This window comes from Pan paniscus, chromosome 3, assembly GCF_029289425.2.
Source record: "Pan paniscus chromosome 3, NHGRI_mPanPan1-v2.0_pri, whole genome shotgun sequence".
Classification (NCBI taxonomy): Eukaryota; Metazoa; Chordata; class Mammalia; order Primates; family Hominidae; genus Pan; species Pan paniscus.
Window position 1 is genome coordinate 95,460,411 of NC_073252.2, and position 15,830 is coordinate 95,476,240.

Genomic DNA, 15,830 nt, shown 5'->3' on the forward strand with positions numbered 1-15,830 from the left:
CTATGGTAGCTAGCTTACAAGATGGTCCCTTTGATTCATACCTGACGGCATTGTACACAGACCAATACTGTATCTGGATTGGTCCGTGTGATCAATTAGATATGGCAGAAGTGATGGTATGTCAATTCCAAGATTAGGTTACCTAAGACACTTTGGCTTCTGTCTTGGTTGATCTCTATTTTCTACTCTATCACTCACTCTGGTGGCACTAACTGCCACATTAGGAACATTCCTATGGAAAGTCTTACATGACAAGGAACTGAGGCCCAAAGCCAACAGACAGTGAGAAACTAAATGAGATCAGAAGTGGATCTTCCAGCCCTTTTCAAACCATCAGCTGAATGTATCCCCAGATGGTAACTTGCTACAACCTCGTGAAAGATTCAGAGCTAGAATTCTAGATTCTAAGCTACTAAAATTCTAGATTCCTGATCCTCAGAAACTCATAATAATAATAATAACCAATAATAAAGCTTTATTGTTTTAATTTGGTTGGATAGTTTCTTATGAAGAAATAGGTAACAACCAGTGCAGGTTGCTTAACTTCTCTATGTTAAACTCAACAATGTCTGTAGGTTTTAGAACAAGTAGATCACTGCTTTTCAGTTGGATGCTATATAGGGTTGAATTGTGTTACTTCCCTCCCCTAGCCCCTCAAATGGTGGGCCCTAAATTCAATAACTGTTGTCCTTATAAGGAGACACAGAGACATAGACACACAGGAAAGAATCCCATGTGACAACAAGGCTAAGAATAAAGTGTTGCAGCTGAAAGCCAAAGAATACAAAGGATGGCCAGCAATCACCAGAAGGCAGAAAGAGGAAAAGAAAGAAAGAGGCTTGAGAGGAACAATGGCTCTGTCAACATCTTGATTTTGGACTTCTCATCTCCAAAACTGTGAGAGAATACATTTCTGTTTTATTAACCCATTCAGTTTGTGGCAATTTGTCATGGTGACTCTAGGAAATGAATACAGGTGCCCATCAGAATGACCTGTAAAAGATCTAAAAATGTACACGCCAAGATTATCTTGGAGACACTATGAATAACAAACTCAAACGTGGGGCTCAGGTATATGCATTTTTAACTCTAAAGCTTATGATACATAGTCAAGCTTGAGAACCTCTGAACTAGATGATTTTGTAGTCCTAAATCTAAAAGTCAATGGCTTCAAGTCCTAGTAAAATATTTTTAAGTGTGTTAATTTATAAGCCTACCTTGATTATTCATGCAAGTGAATGAAAGACATTTGTAATTATTTGCATGGATACATGCATAAACCTAATGAACTGCTTTGCACATTGACATTCTAGGTGTTGAGCTGTTCACATTAAGTTGTTTGTTTTGGAGTTAATATCAGTTTTAGAGACAGCTACATTTAGATGTTTAAAGATTTATAATTATCCCAAACAAGAACAACATATGGTTTTGCTCCTATAAGTGCTTCACAAAGAATAACTGCTTGTATTCTCGTGCATTTTTGGATTGTGTAATATAGTGGAAAATTATCAGGATCTGGCTCTCCAGTTTTGACTAAAATAATTACTGAAGAAATTGAACAGATGCTGGGTATAAATAAATTTTATAAACTCAGATATTTTGGGGTTTTCTGTGCACTCTGGGCACACTTGTGGTGATATATTTATGATGGCCGCAGTGAAACAATTAGTTTTTACTTTTCCAGGTCACTGCAGTGAGGTGAATCTCTCACCTCGAAAACACCATAGCAACATAGAGTCTGAATGTCATCATTTTTATCTGGCTGTAGGAGGGAAAAGAAACTCTTATTCCTGTACAAGCAGAGGCTCCAGTCAAAAATTACTTCTAAAATAATGCTGTGATTCTTTTCTGTTCTCTACTGGCAGTACCCAACGCACAGGAAGCAAAATTTCCCTACTGAAAATAGAGATTCTAAAATTCGTTCCTATGAGTTTTGAGAGAAGAGTTGCTACCAATAGGATATGACCTCACAAATCTCAATACACACAGTTGGTGAGAAAGGTTGCCACTTCTACATCATCATGTTTATCAAAGTGGACTAAGCCAATCATTCCCAGCCATTACTGGGAAATTAGATTTACAACTGCTATCAATGCCACACTCAGAGTTATTAAGGTAAAATAAGATGAGTGGCCACCAAAATGGAGAGAAGTATAAGATTATGTTTTTAAACATCAGACACTTACCAGAGGGCAATTCTGGATGTATGATGATAACTGCATATTTAGGCAAAAGGAGTGGGCATGCAGCAGAAGCTGTGATTCACATGTAGGCTTCAGTTAAGGCCATCAAAGAGCATCAAGGGAACAAGATACAGGAGAAGGAAGATAATTAGAACTTATTCTTAACATTCCTTAATTGCCAAAACTTTATCAGTAGCAGATGGTAGGTGAGCAGGAAATTTGGGAAATAACTACCTTTTTGACATTATCTCCAATTAAGAAGTCTTTCTCAGCTATCAAGACAAACTTTGAAATTATTGTATGTTCCCAGGTCGATATTAACTTGGAAAGTTTAATGAAATCTGTTTTCCTTCTGTCTATCATTTACTCTTACTATTTCCATCTGTTCTAAGGTGAAAAGATGAACTTTTCAATGATTCTATTCCAGGCTGCATACTCAGAGGCCCTCAGTGACTCATAAGTGTTACTTCTCATTGGATAACTTTTAGGGGAGAACTATCCTAACTGTACCATTAAAACAGACCTGTGAGAATGAAAATGGGTTCCAATATGTCAGATGGCCATTATGTCATAGCAAGGGAATTTGATACAAAACAACAATGACACAAAACATTGCTACTTAGCGTTCAGCATGAATGCACTACTCTTTGGAAGAAGGAAATCATCCGAGGCAAATGCAAGAGCAGTGTAGAACAGTTGAAGATTTTGTATATCTCTTCAGAACTCACATACTCAGCAGGATCTACGCAAGACAATTATTGCTCTGCCAAAAGCGATTAAATATGTCTGATATGTGCATCTGATAAATGTGTCCAGAAAAAAGTGACCTCACAGAACTTGATCACTTTTGACAACTTCTGTTTATATAGAACATTTGTCACTTACTCTATGGCAGTGATTCTCAAAATGTGGTCCACAAACAAGCAGCATCAGCATCACCTGGGAAGTTATTAGAAATTCAGATTCTAGCCCCACCACAGATCCAGTGAATCAGAAACGTTAGGGGTGGGTCTCAGAAATCCATGTTTTAACAAGCCCTCCAGTATTTCTTTTTGTTTTGTTTTGTTTTTGAGATGGAGTCTCTCTCTGTCGCCTAGGCTGGAGTGCAGTGGCTCGATCTCGGCTCACTGCAAACTCCGCCTCCTGGGTTCAAGTGATTCTCCTGCCTCAGCCTCCTGAGTAGCTGGGATTATAGGCTCCTGCCATCATACCTGGCTAATTTTGTATTTTCAGTAGAAACCGAGGTTTCACCATGTTTGCCAGGGTGGTGTCAAACTCTTGACCTCAAGTGATCTGCCCACCTTGGCCTCCCAAAGAGCTGGGATTCAGGTGTGAGCCACCACACCTGGCCTAAGCTGTCTAGTATATCTGATGCAAACTAATGATTTAAGCTATGATATTAGGAATAGACGCCAGTTACTGGATAATGCCAAGCACTATACTAAGTGCTTTATAAGCATTATGTCAGTTAAACGTCATGATAACCACGCAAAATATATTCTTTCATTACCCCATTGCAGAGGTAAAGAATCAGAGGCTTATCAATGAAAAGTAACTTGGCTACAGTCTCAAAGCTAACACATCGAAACTAGAGTTTCTAACTACATTCTGATTAGTCTAATGCTCATACTTTTAGCTTCTGAAGAATACCTAACCAGAAAAGGACAAGAAAAGAACTTCCCTAATTTTGTGCATAGATATACTGTAGGGACTATAGAAAAGTCAGCTGAAGGCCCAACACAAAGAAGGCAACATAAAATTTTTCTGGAAGTCAGCAATTGACCCAATGCTTAGAAAAATGACCACTCTTAAAGAAATAAAAGCTTCTATACTATGAAATAAAATAGCTGTACCATTTAAAAATATAATGTAATAAGTGTTTTCCAAAATCTCAGTTAAGAAGCAACTAATCTAAAACACATTTTATCAGCTAACATCTTGGAAATTGTGGCCGCTAGCTCGGGCATTCTGTCTTCATTCCATCTAATGACCATATGAAGGTTATATGTAGTCTAGCTTCCCTCAGGACCATCTTTAAACATTTTATTTCTGTGCTAAACATTCAGTTAAAAAAAAAAGAGTGAATGATGGCCATGCCATGTAAAAATCACTTTGGCATTTCTTTTATGTATTTGTGTCAAGAAAATGTTGAAAAGATTATTCAATGTTCCTCTAAGGACCCACATTAAACAAGACTTTAGTGTTACTTTTCCATAATGGTGATTCATGATGAGTCATTAGATTGGCAAGATTTTAGTGAATCTTCCAGAAAACATTGTTTTGCTGTCCAGTAGGTGTGCAAGTACTAGACTGCACCTAGTTATGTTTGTGTCTCCGTTGAACATCCTCTCAGAACCTTTAGCATGCTAATGTGTTTGTGAATGTCCAAGGGAGTCATAACATGGATAAAGTTTCCTAAATTTTTTGAACTATGGAATCTCTTTTTGGAGGATCACTGTGAAAGACCAGGGTTCATGGGTTAAGTGCTAGAACATATTTTTATGACTAAATATCAAGATTTCCTGAGCTATCAGTATGCTCCATTTTTGTCCTATAGTCTAGAACTCAGAATCAAGTCAAATGTTCAGTTGTGCAAACAGCATAGTTTAGAGAAAAACTAATTACTTCCAAAACATGTCTACCTGGACTCAAATCCCAGTTCTGCCATTTGTTAATTGTGTGACTATAGCAAGACACTCAAACTCTCTTTGCCTCAGTTCTCTCATCTGGGAAATAAGATTTTAAAATAAGAGCAGATTTTTAGGGTTGTGTTGATGATTAAAAACTGCAAAGTGTTTAGAAGAGTATCTGGCCCACAGTAAATTCTACATAAATATTTGTTAACTAGCAATTAAACTAACTATCATGGCTAATATTGTTGCTCTCTCCTGCACGTCAGCATCTATTTCTGTTTTTTCAATTTAATGTACATGAGTCATTTGTGGACGGCATACTTTTTTAGAACTATACAAATGATAGCATGAGGACAATATAAATGATAGCATGAGGACTATATAAATGACAGCATGAGGACATGATTTCAAATAAAGCAGGTGGGATAACAAGGAGCATTCAAAACAAACTTTATCAGTCAGTGTTCCTGAAAACAGTTCAGGAAAATAAGAGATCTGTCAGTTTAACATGAACATAGTTGATGGAGTCCTTTCAGTGGATCTGGCTGGTCATTGGTAGGTGCAGCTTTGTGACACCCCACCACACTCAGTATCATCTAACTCCATTTGCTCTGACCTTAAACAAATTTATGACATCAAACTGATTTCCCAAGAACACTTTCCTATGGAGATAATGACCTATTGTGAATATATGTTTTCCTCTTAACAGTTTATTGGTGTATGTACTTTTCTGATTGGGGGTAGCATAAATTAATTTACTGGATTAATTGATAGAAGCATGCATGTTTTTATACAGGCAAAAGTGAAAGGATGCAGAGAAGAATGCAGAGGAAGCTGAAATAGCAATTACAATGTCCACAACCGGGTGACGTGGTCTTGATTACACTAGTGAGTCGGGCCTGCTTTCATTCCTAGGACTGGCACAGACTCTTGACGGCAGGGGGTTGTGCTTTACAAGTAGATCTGGTGATGAAGGCATTATTTGAAGAAATGGAGAAAACCTGATGAGAGTACAGTTGTGAGACAATAATTAAGTCAAGATGGAGACCAGGTTCAGAACCTGCCAGTGTTAATGAAGATTTATTCACCAGTGACATTTGATCAGATCTACTGGGTGGATTCTTAGAATTCATTAGTTAAAGACGTAAAGTGGTCTCTCTGATTAAAGAGGGGAAAAACAGTAGGGAGCACCCATAAATTACTATAGCTCAATTAGGTGCAGACAGTTTAGTGACTGTTTATTACTAGTACAAAGGAAGATTTTCCAATTAGATTAAAAGGTTTTGAAAACAAAAGTTATAGGCACAGTGATTTAGGCCGATTGCTAGAATAATGCATTGTGAGAAACTTTATTGATTAAAAAGTAAACCAGTAAGTTATTTGTAGTGTTCATTGCTTATCAGTAGAATCCTTGCTGTGAGGTACAATTTTCTTCACAAGATCAATGGGAGAACTGGGCTAATTTCTCCTTGCCCTGAAAATTGATAAGCATATAAAGGGCAGCTATATCACTGCTGAAAAGACCAGCATGATTTATTCAGGTTAATCTTCAAGAAAGTGACACTGCATAAATCACTGGGGATGTACCCTGCCAGGCTGGGCCCTTCAAGCTGGCTTCACTGTCATAAGTTGGGCCAAAGAGAAACAAAAAGAAGCCTAGGATTTAATAAGACAAAGCCTTTAGCTTGCTAAGCTGCCATGAACTATTGCAAAACCTGGAAACGGCAAGAAATCAAAGGGAAGTTGCACAGATGCCTTCTCTGGTAGTGAACACTAGAAGTTACAAGAATAGTTTGGTGGAATGAAGCCTAAGATGCTAGCTGGTAGCTCATGTGTCTCTTTGTTTGAAAGTGTCCATATGAATTCTAGGAGTGCTGAATATGCTGGAAATTGCTTTGCTTGGCCAGAGTAGGCACTGGAGTAGGCATTTGGAGTAAGCATTTCATTGGCCTCAATTTACTGCTTTCTCACTACCTGTGATTAAATATGAAATAAGGAAAGAAAAGCAAAGAACTGATAGTTAAGTATCTGAATTCTTCAAATGCAGGAGCTGCTAATGTATGCTACATTATATTGCAACACATATTACAAAATTCTGCATAAAGAATGGGATAAACAAATTTTTTACCCTTAAAACTCTTTTTATTATTATTATTATACTTTAAATTCTGGGGTACATGTGCAGAACGTGCAGGTTTGTTACACAGGTATATACGTGCCATGGTGATTTGCTGCACCCATCAAACCATCATCTACATTAGGTATTTCTGCTAATGCTATCCCTGCCCTAGCTCCCCCAACCCCTGAAAGGTCCCGGTGTGTGATGTTCCCCTCCCTGTGTCCATGTGTTCTCATTGTTCAACTCCCAATTATGAGTGAGAACATGCAGTATCTAGTTTTCTGTTCTTGTGTTCGTTTGCTGAGAATAATGGCTTCCAGCTATATCCAAGTCCCTGCAAAGGGACTCATCCTTTTTTACAGCTGCATAGTATTTCATGGTGTATATCCAGTCTATCATTGATGGGCATTTGGGTTGGTTCCAAGTCTTTGCTATTGTGAACAGTGCTGCAATAAACATACATGTGCATGTGCCCTTATTGTAAAATGATTTATAATCCTTCGGGTATATAATCAGTAATGGGATTGCTGGGTCAAATGGTATTTCTCGTTCTAGATCTTTGAGGAATCACCACACTGTCTTCCACAAAGGTTGAACTAATTTACATTCCCAACAGTGTAAAAGTGTTCCAATTTCTTCACATCCTCTCCAGCATGTGTTGTTTCCTGACATTTTAATGATCGCCATTCTAACTGGTGTGAAATGGTATCTGATTGCGGTTTTCATTTGCATTTATCTAATGACCAGTGATGATGAGCTTTTATTCATATGTTTGTTGAGCACATAAATGTCTTCCTTTGAGAAGTGTCTCTTTATACCCTTTGCCCACTTTTTGAGGGGGTTGTTTTATTCTTATAAATTTGTTTAAGTTCTTTGTAGATTCTGGATATTAGCCCTTTGTCAGATGGACAGATTGCAAACTTTTTCTCCCATTCTGTAGGTTGCCTGTTCACTCTATCAGTTTTAGCTTTTGTTGCCATTGCTTTTTGTGTTTTAGTCATGAAGTCTTTGCCCATGCCTATGTCCTGAATGGTATTGCCTAGGTCTTCTTCTAGGGTTTTTATGGTTTTAGGACTTACATTTAAGTCTTTAATCCATCTTGGGTTAATTTTTCCATAAGGTGTATGGAAGGGATCCAGTTTCAGCTTTCTGCATATGGCTAGCCAGTGTTCCCAACACCATTTATTAAATAGGGAATTCTTTCACCATTGCTTGTTTTTGTCATGTTTGTCAAAGTTCAGATGGTTGTAGATGTGTGGCATTATTTCTGGTCTATATATCTGTTTTGGTACCAGTACAATGCTGTTTTTGTTACTGTAGCCTTGTAATATAGTTTGAAGTCAGGTAGCATGATGCCTCCAGTTTTGTTCTTTTTGCTTAGGATTGTCTTGGCTATGCGTGCTCTTTTTTGGTTCCATACAAATTTTAAAGTAGTTTTTTTTTCCAATTCGGTGAAGAAAGTCAAGGGTAGTTTGATGGGATAGCATTGAATCTATAAATTACTTTGGGCAGTATGGCCATTTTCAGGATATTGATTCTTCCTATCCATGAGCATAGAATGTCTTCGATTTGTTTGTGGCCTCTCTTATTTCCTTGAGCAGTGGTTTGTAGTTCTCTTGAAGAGGTCCTACACATCCCTTGTAAGTTGTATTGCTAGCTATTTTATTCTCTTTGTAGCAATTGTGAATGGGAGTTCACTCATGATTTGGCTCTCCGTTTTCAGTTACTGGTGTATAGGAATGCTGGTGATTTTTGCACATTGATTTTGTATCCTGAGGCTTTGTTGAAGTTGCTCATCAGCTTAAGGAGATTTTGGGCTCTGATGATGGGGTTTTCTAAATATGCAATCACATCATCTGCAAACAGAGACAATTTGACTTCCTCTTTTCCTAACTGAATATCCTATCTTTCTTCCTCTTGCCTGATTGCCCTGGCCAGAACTTCCAATACTATGTTGAACAGGAGTGGTGAGAGAGGGCATCCTTGCTTTGTGCCGGTTTTCAAAGGGAATGCTTCCAGTTTTTGCCCATTCAGCATGATATTGGCTGTGGGTTGGTCACAAAGAGCTCTTATAATTTTGAGATGTGCTCCATCAATACCTAGTTTATTGAGAGCATTTAGCATGAAGGGCTGTTGAATTTTATCAAAGGCCTTTTCTGCATCTATTGAGATAATCATGTGGTTTTTGTCATTGGTTCTGTTTATGTGATGGATACGTTTATTGATTTGCTTATGTTGAACCAGCCTTATATCCCAGGGATGAAGCTGACTTGATCCTGGTGGATAAGCTTTTTGAGGTGCTGCTGGATTTGGTTTGTCAGTATTTTATTCAGGATATTCTCATGGATGTTTAGCAGGGATACTGGCCTGAAATTTTCTTTTTTTGTTGTGTCTCTGCCAGGTTTTGGTATCAGGATGATGTTGGCTTCATAAAATGAGTTAGGGAGGATTCCCTGTTTTTCTATTGTTTGGAATAGTTTCAGAAGGAATGGTACCAGCTCCTCTTTGTACATCTGGCAGAATTCAGCGGTGAATCCATCTGGTCCTGGACTTTTTTTGATTGGTAAGCTATTAATTGCTACCTCAATTTCGGAACTTGTTATTGGTCTATTCAGGGATTTGTCTTCTTCCTAATTTAGTCTTGGGAGGATGTATGTGCCCAGGAATTTATGCATTTCTTCTAGATTTTCTAGTTTATTTGCATAGAGATGTTTATAGTATTCTCTAATAATAGTTTGTATTTCTGAGGGATCGGTGGTGACATCCCCTTTATCATTCTTTATTGCATCAATTTGAATCTTCTCTCTTTTCTTCTTTATTAGTCTGGCTAGTGGTTTATCTATTTTGTTGATCTTTCAAAAAATCAGTTCCTGGATTCATTGATTTTTTGAAGGGTTTTTTGTGCCTCTATCTCCTTCAGTTCTGCTCTGATCTTAGTTATTTCTTATCTTCTGACAGCTTTTGAATTTGTTTGCTCTTACTTCTCTAGTTCTTTTAATTGTGATGGTAGGGTGTCGATTTTAGATCTTTCCTGCTTTCTCTTGTGGGCATTTAGTGCTATAAATTTCCCTCTACACACTGCTTTAAATGTGTCCCAGAGATTCTGGCACGTTGTGTCTTTGTTTTCATTGGTTTCAAAGGATATCTTTATTTCTGCCTTCATTTCATTATTTACCCAGTAGTCATTCAGGAGCAGGTTGTTCAGTTTCCATGTAGTTGTGTGGTTTTGAGTGAGTTTCTTAATCCTGATTTCTAATTTGATTGCACTGTGGTCTGACAGGCTGTTTGTTATTATTTCCATTCTTTTGCATTTGCTAAAGAGTGTTTTACTTCCAATTATGTGGTCAATTTTAGAATAAGTGTGATGTGGTGCTGAGAAGAACATATATTCTGTTGATCTGTGGTGGGGAGTTCTGTAGATGTCTATTAGTTCCACTTGGTCCAGAGCTGAGTTCAAGCCCTGGATGTCCTTGCTAATTTTCTGTCTCATTGATCTGTCTAATATTGACAGTGGGGTGTTAAATTTTCCCACTATTATTGTGTGGGAGTCTAAGTCTCTTTGTAGGTCTCTAAGAACTTGCTTTATGAATCTGGGTGCTCCTATATTGGGTGCATATATATTTAGGATAGTTGGCTCTTCTTGTTACATTGATCCCTTTACCATTATGTAATGCCCTTGTCTCTTTTGATCTTTGTTGGTTTAAAGTCCGTTTTATCAGAGACTAGGAATGCAACCACTGCTTTTGTTTTTTTGTTTTGTTTTGTTTTGTTTTGTTTTGTTGTTGTTGTTGTTTTTGCTTTCCATTTGCTTGGTAAATATTCCTCCATCCCTTTATTTTGAGCCTATGTGTCTCTGCACATGAGATGGGTCTCCCGAATACAGCATACCAGTGGGTCTTGACTCTTTACCCAATTTGCCAGTCTGTGTCTTTTAATTGGGGCACTCCATCCATTTACATTTAAGGTTAACATTGTTATGTGTGAATTTGATCCTGTCGTTATGATGTTAGCTGGTTATTTTGCCCATTAGTTGATGCAGTTTCTTCCTAGCATTGATGGTCTTTGCAATTTGGCATGTTTTTGCAGTGGCTGGTACCAGTTGTTCCTTTCTATGTACAGTGCTTCCTTCAGGAGCTCTTGTAAGGCAGGCCTGGTGGTGACAAAATCTCTCAGCATTTGCTTGTCTGTAAAGGATTTTATTTCTCCTTCACTTATGATGCTTGGTTTGGCTGGATATGAAATTCTGGGTTGAAAATTCTTTTCTTTAAGAATGTTTAATATTGGCCCCCATTCTCTTCTGGCTTGTAGGGTTTCTGCAGATAGATCTGCTGTTAGTCTGATGGGCTTCCCTTTGTGTGTAACCCAACCTTTCTCTCTGGCTGCCCTTAACATTGTTTTCCTTCATTTCAACCTTAGTGAATCTGATGATTATGTATCTTGGGGTTGCTCTTCTGGAGGAGTATCTTTGTGGTGGTCTCTGTATTTCCTGAATTTGAATGTTGGCCTGCCTTGCTAGGTTGGAGAAGTTCTCCTTGATAACATCCTGAAGAGTGTTTTCCAACTGGGTTCCATTCTCCCCGTCACTTTCAGGTACACCAATGAAACGTAGATTTGGTCTTTTCACGTAGTCCCATATTTCTTGGAGGCTTTGTTCATTTCGTTTCACTCTTTTTTCTCTAATCTTGTCTTCTCACTTTGTTTCATTGAGATGATCTTCAATCTCTGATATCCTTTCTTCTGCCTGATCAATTCAGCTATTGATACTTGTGTATGCTTCATGAAGTTCTTGTGCTGGGTTTTTCAGCTCCAGCAGGTCATTTATGTTCTTCGCTAAACTGGTTATTCTAGTTAGCAATTCCTCTAACCTTTTTTCAAGGTTCTTAGCTTTCTTGCATTGGGTTAGAACATGCTCCTTTACCTCAGAGTAGTTTGTTATTACCCACCTTCTGAAGCCTACTTCTGTCTATTTGTCAAACTCATTCTCTATCTAGTTTTGTTCCCTTTCTGGCGAGAAGTTGTGATCCTTTGGAGAGGAGGCATTCTGGTTTTTGGACTTTTCAGCCTTTTTGTGCTGGTTTCTCCCACCTTCGTGGATTTATCTAACTTTGGTCTTTGAAGTCGCTGACCTTCAGAGGGGTTCTCTCAGTGGCCATCCTTTTTCTTGATGTTGATACTATTCCTTTCTGTTTGTTAGTTTTCCTTCTAACCATCAGGCCCCTCTGCTGCAGGTCTGCTGGAGTTTGCTGGAGGTCCACTCCAGACCCTGTTTGCCTGGGTATCACTGGTGGAGGCTGCAGAACAGCAAAGATTGCTGCCTATTACTTCCTCTGGAAGTTTTGTCCCAGAGGGGCACCTGCCAGATGCCAGCCAGAGTTCTCCTGTATGAGGTGTCTGTCGGCCCCTACTGGGAGGTGTCTCCCCGTCAGGATACAAGAGGGTCAGGGACCCACTTGAGGAGGCAGTCTGTCCATTATCAGAACTTGAACGCTTGCTGGGAGATCTACTGCTCTCTTCAGAGCTTCCAGGCAGGGACATTGAAGTTTGCTGAAGCTGTGCCCACAACCACCCCTTCCCCCAGTTGCTCTATCCCAGGGAGGTGCAGGTTTTATCTCTAAGTCCCTAACTGGGGCTGCTGCCTTTCTTTCAGAGATGTCCTGCCCAGACAGGAGGGAACCTATCTAGAGAGGCAGTCTGGCCACCGTGGCCTTGCTGAGTTGCAGTGGGCTCTGCCCAGTTAGAACTTCCTGGGGGCTTTGTTTACACTGTGAGGGTAAAACCACCTACCCAAGCCTCAACAATGGCAGATGCCCCTCCCCCAACCAAGCTTGAGCATCCCAGGTCGAGCTCAGACTGCTGTACTCGCAGCGAGAATTTCAAGCCAGTGGATCTTAGCTTGCTGGGCTCTGTGGGGGTGGGACGCGCTGAGCCAGACCACTTGGCTCCCAGGCTTCAGCCCCCTTTCCAGGGGAGTAAGCGGTTCTGTCTCTCTGGCATTCCTGGTGCCACTGAGGTATGAAAAAAAAACTGCAGCTAACTCAGTGTCTGCCCAAATGGCTGCCCAGTTTTGTGCTGGAAACCCAGGGCCCTGGTGGCATAGGCACCGGAGGGAATCTCCTGGTCTGTGGGTTGAGAAGACCATGGGAAAAGTGCAGTATCTGTTCTGGAGTGCACGGTACAGTCCCTAATGGCTTCTCTTGGCTAATAGAGAGAATTCCCAGACCCCTTGCACTTCCCGGGTGAGGCAATGCTGCACCCTGCTTGAGCTCACTCTCCTTGGGCTACATCCACTGTCTACCCAGTCCTAGTGAGATGAACTGGGTACCTCAGTTGGAAATGCAGAAATCACCTGCCTTCTGCATCGATCTCACTTGGAGCTGCAGGCCACAGCTGTTCCTATTTGGCCATCTTGCCAGCAATGACCAAAAACTCTTGGTCTTTAAAAAGTAGTTTAGAGAGGCTGGGCATGGTGACTCACACCTGTAATCCCAGCACTTTGGGAGGCCAAGGCAGGCAGATTACCTGAGGTCAGGAGTTCGAGACCAGCCTGGCCAACATGGTGAAACCCCTTCTCTACTAAAAATACAAAAATTAGCTCGGCGTGGTGGCACACGCCTGTAATCCCAGCTACTCAGTTGTCTGAGGCAGGAGAATTGCGTGAGCCTGGGAAGTGGAGGTTGCAGTGAGCCGAGATTGTGCCATTGCACTCCAGCCTGGCCGACAGAGCAAGATTCTGTCTCAAAAAAAAAAAAAGTAGTTTAGAGAAAAACAATATTCCTTTTTAATTCCCTTATTGAAGAGTCTCCTAAATGTGTTCTTCTGATAGACTTGCCCTTTATTGGTTCTATTCTTTTGTTTTCACTTTTTGTAACTTTGACTTTCCTAACTGATATTTTGAAGCAGGAAACAGCAGTTAGAAACATCCAAAGGGCAGAATAAGACAACAAACTAGCACTCCATCTGTTGTGACATTTAGTATTTGCTTTTTCTGAGAAACTGCTTAGTGAATCAATTTCATATTAGCATTAAGAAATTAAGATCTTAGTTCACATTACACACACACACACACACACACACACACAAACACACATTTCCCCTGAAACTGGAATCAGGCTGCCTGATTTGAATACCTGAACTGCTCTTCCTAGCTGCATGTGTGAAACACTGGACTAGTTTCTTAATCTCTGATCTGCAGTTGGCTTGTTTATAAAATTAAGATAATAGTCTCTCACATACATGATTGTTAAAAGGAATAATTGAGAGAATATATCTAAAGTGGTCCACATCATACCTGGTATATAGGAAGTGTTCAATATGTGTTCATTTTCTTATTTGTATTATATTTTATGTTTTTCTATAACTATATTAAATAACTTATTGATGCAATATAACCATTTTCTTATCTTTCACATAACATCTAAAATTTTCATCATTAAACTAATTCTGACTATATTTTTTTCTATGTAGAAGAGGAAAACATGTATAGAAATGGAGAATTCACTTCTCATTCCTTCTAAAATGAACGCTCTTAAGAGAAAAGATGTAATGCTCCTCTAACCTGGCCCAGATACTTGGGGGTTCAGAGGTTAGAACCATCTCAAATAAAAGTCTTGAAGACATGCCTGAGGAATCAGCATTCTTCAGAGGATGAGTCAGGGTAACCAGATGCACTAAGTGTACTTTGCACTAACTAAACAATCCTTGAGGCAGACAGAAATCAGTGATCAGTAAAAGACATTAGTTAAGCTAACTAGCCTGCATTGCTTGTATGTGAATGGAAGAAAGGAAAAAAGAAAAAGCTCTAAATAGAAGTCAGCAGAAGATTGAGAGCCAAAGACTCTGACTAGCGATCAGAGAAAAGGACCATTATTCATGTACTAAGTACATGAACAAGGTGCTAAGTGAATGATTGTTTCTCCCTTGTAAACTGTAAGAAAACACTGAGAACTCTATTACTGGCTCCCTGAAAGATTTTATGACATGGTTAATTTGGATGTCCTACTGAGCATTTGGACTTAACACATTTTTTGGTCTTGCTAGTAGTCATGTTTCAGGGAAATAAATCCCTTGCAGAAAATAGGTCTAAAGCGCTTCTACTAATAACTTCTTCTACCTTAAAATGGAGATATTTTGAGCTTATACAATTTAAAAAGTGTATTGATTTCATTTCTTATTACAGGTAATCACTATTTAGGTGTTCAAACAACCCATCTAGGACCCATTTAGGTTACAAAAGACCCATCTAGGACATATTTATTGAGATTTACTGTTTTGGAGAGAATGCCAAATTGATACCAACTCTTCAGATGTCTGTCCTAACAATTTTTAGTTCTAAGAACACAAAATGGCTATGGACAATCAATTGTGGCATTTGAAACTGATTTGGTTCCCTTTCCAGCATCTATCTTGAAATAAAACAAGTAGCCTCATACTGAAAATCACTAGCAATCTGAACAATCAACTTTGCAACTACCAGTTACATTCTGTCATGGAGTCCGGTCCATGATGCCTTTGAAATAACATGAGTATCTATTGATTTGTTCATATGTACAACCTTCATTTTCATTCTGTGTCATTATTTCTTCTACTCTGAACTGCAGAAATTGTCTTCTAAATGGCTCCATTCCTTTTTTTTCTTTTTATTCAAAACTGTGATCCTAAAATCTTGTATAAGCTACCACTTCCTGAGCATCTACTATATCCTGCATATTCTGTCATCCTGAAAGCTTGATACAGAGAACTGAATCTAATCCTCACAGTAATTCTGGGAATTAGAAGATGATAATGTAGATTGGTTCCTTCAAAGTTTATTCTAACTTTTTCCCAATGTGCCTTCCTGGGCTGAGGTAGGCAAGCTAAATGCCACATTACCCAGACTATTCCAGCCCAGGTTGCAGG

General features: G+C 39.2%; 1 long non-coding RNA gene across 2 annotated transcripts in view; it reads left to right on the forward strand.

Annotated features, from left to right (window-relative positions):
• Positions 1–795: 795 nt before the first annotated feature.
• LOC130541445 (uncharacterized) overlaps positions 796–15,830 on the forward strand; it is a 63,928-nt gene continuing 48,893 nt past the window's right edge. For both annotated transcript variants that reach the window (XR_010111984.1, XR_010111985.1), the window contains exon 1: positions 796–897. This is a non-coding gene — a long non-coding RNA (uncharacterized LOC130541445). The remainder of the gene's footprint in view (positions 898–15,830) is intronic.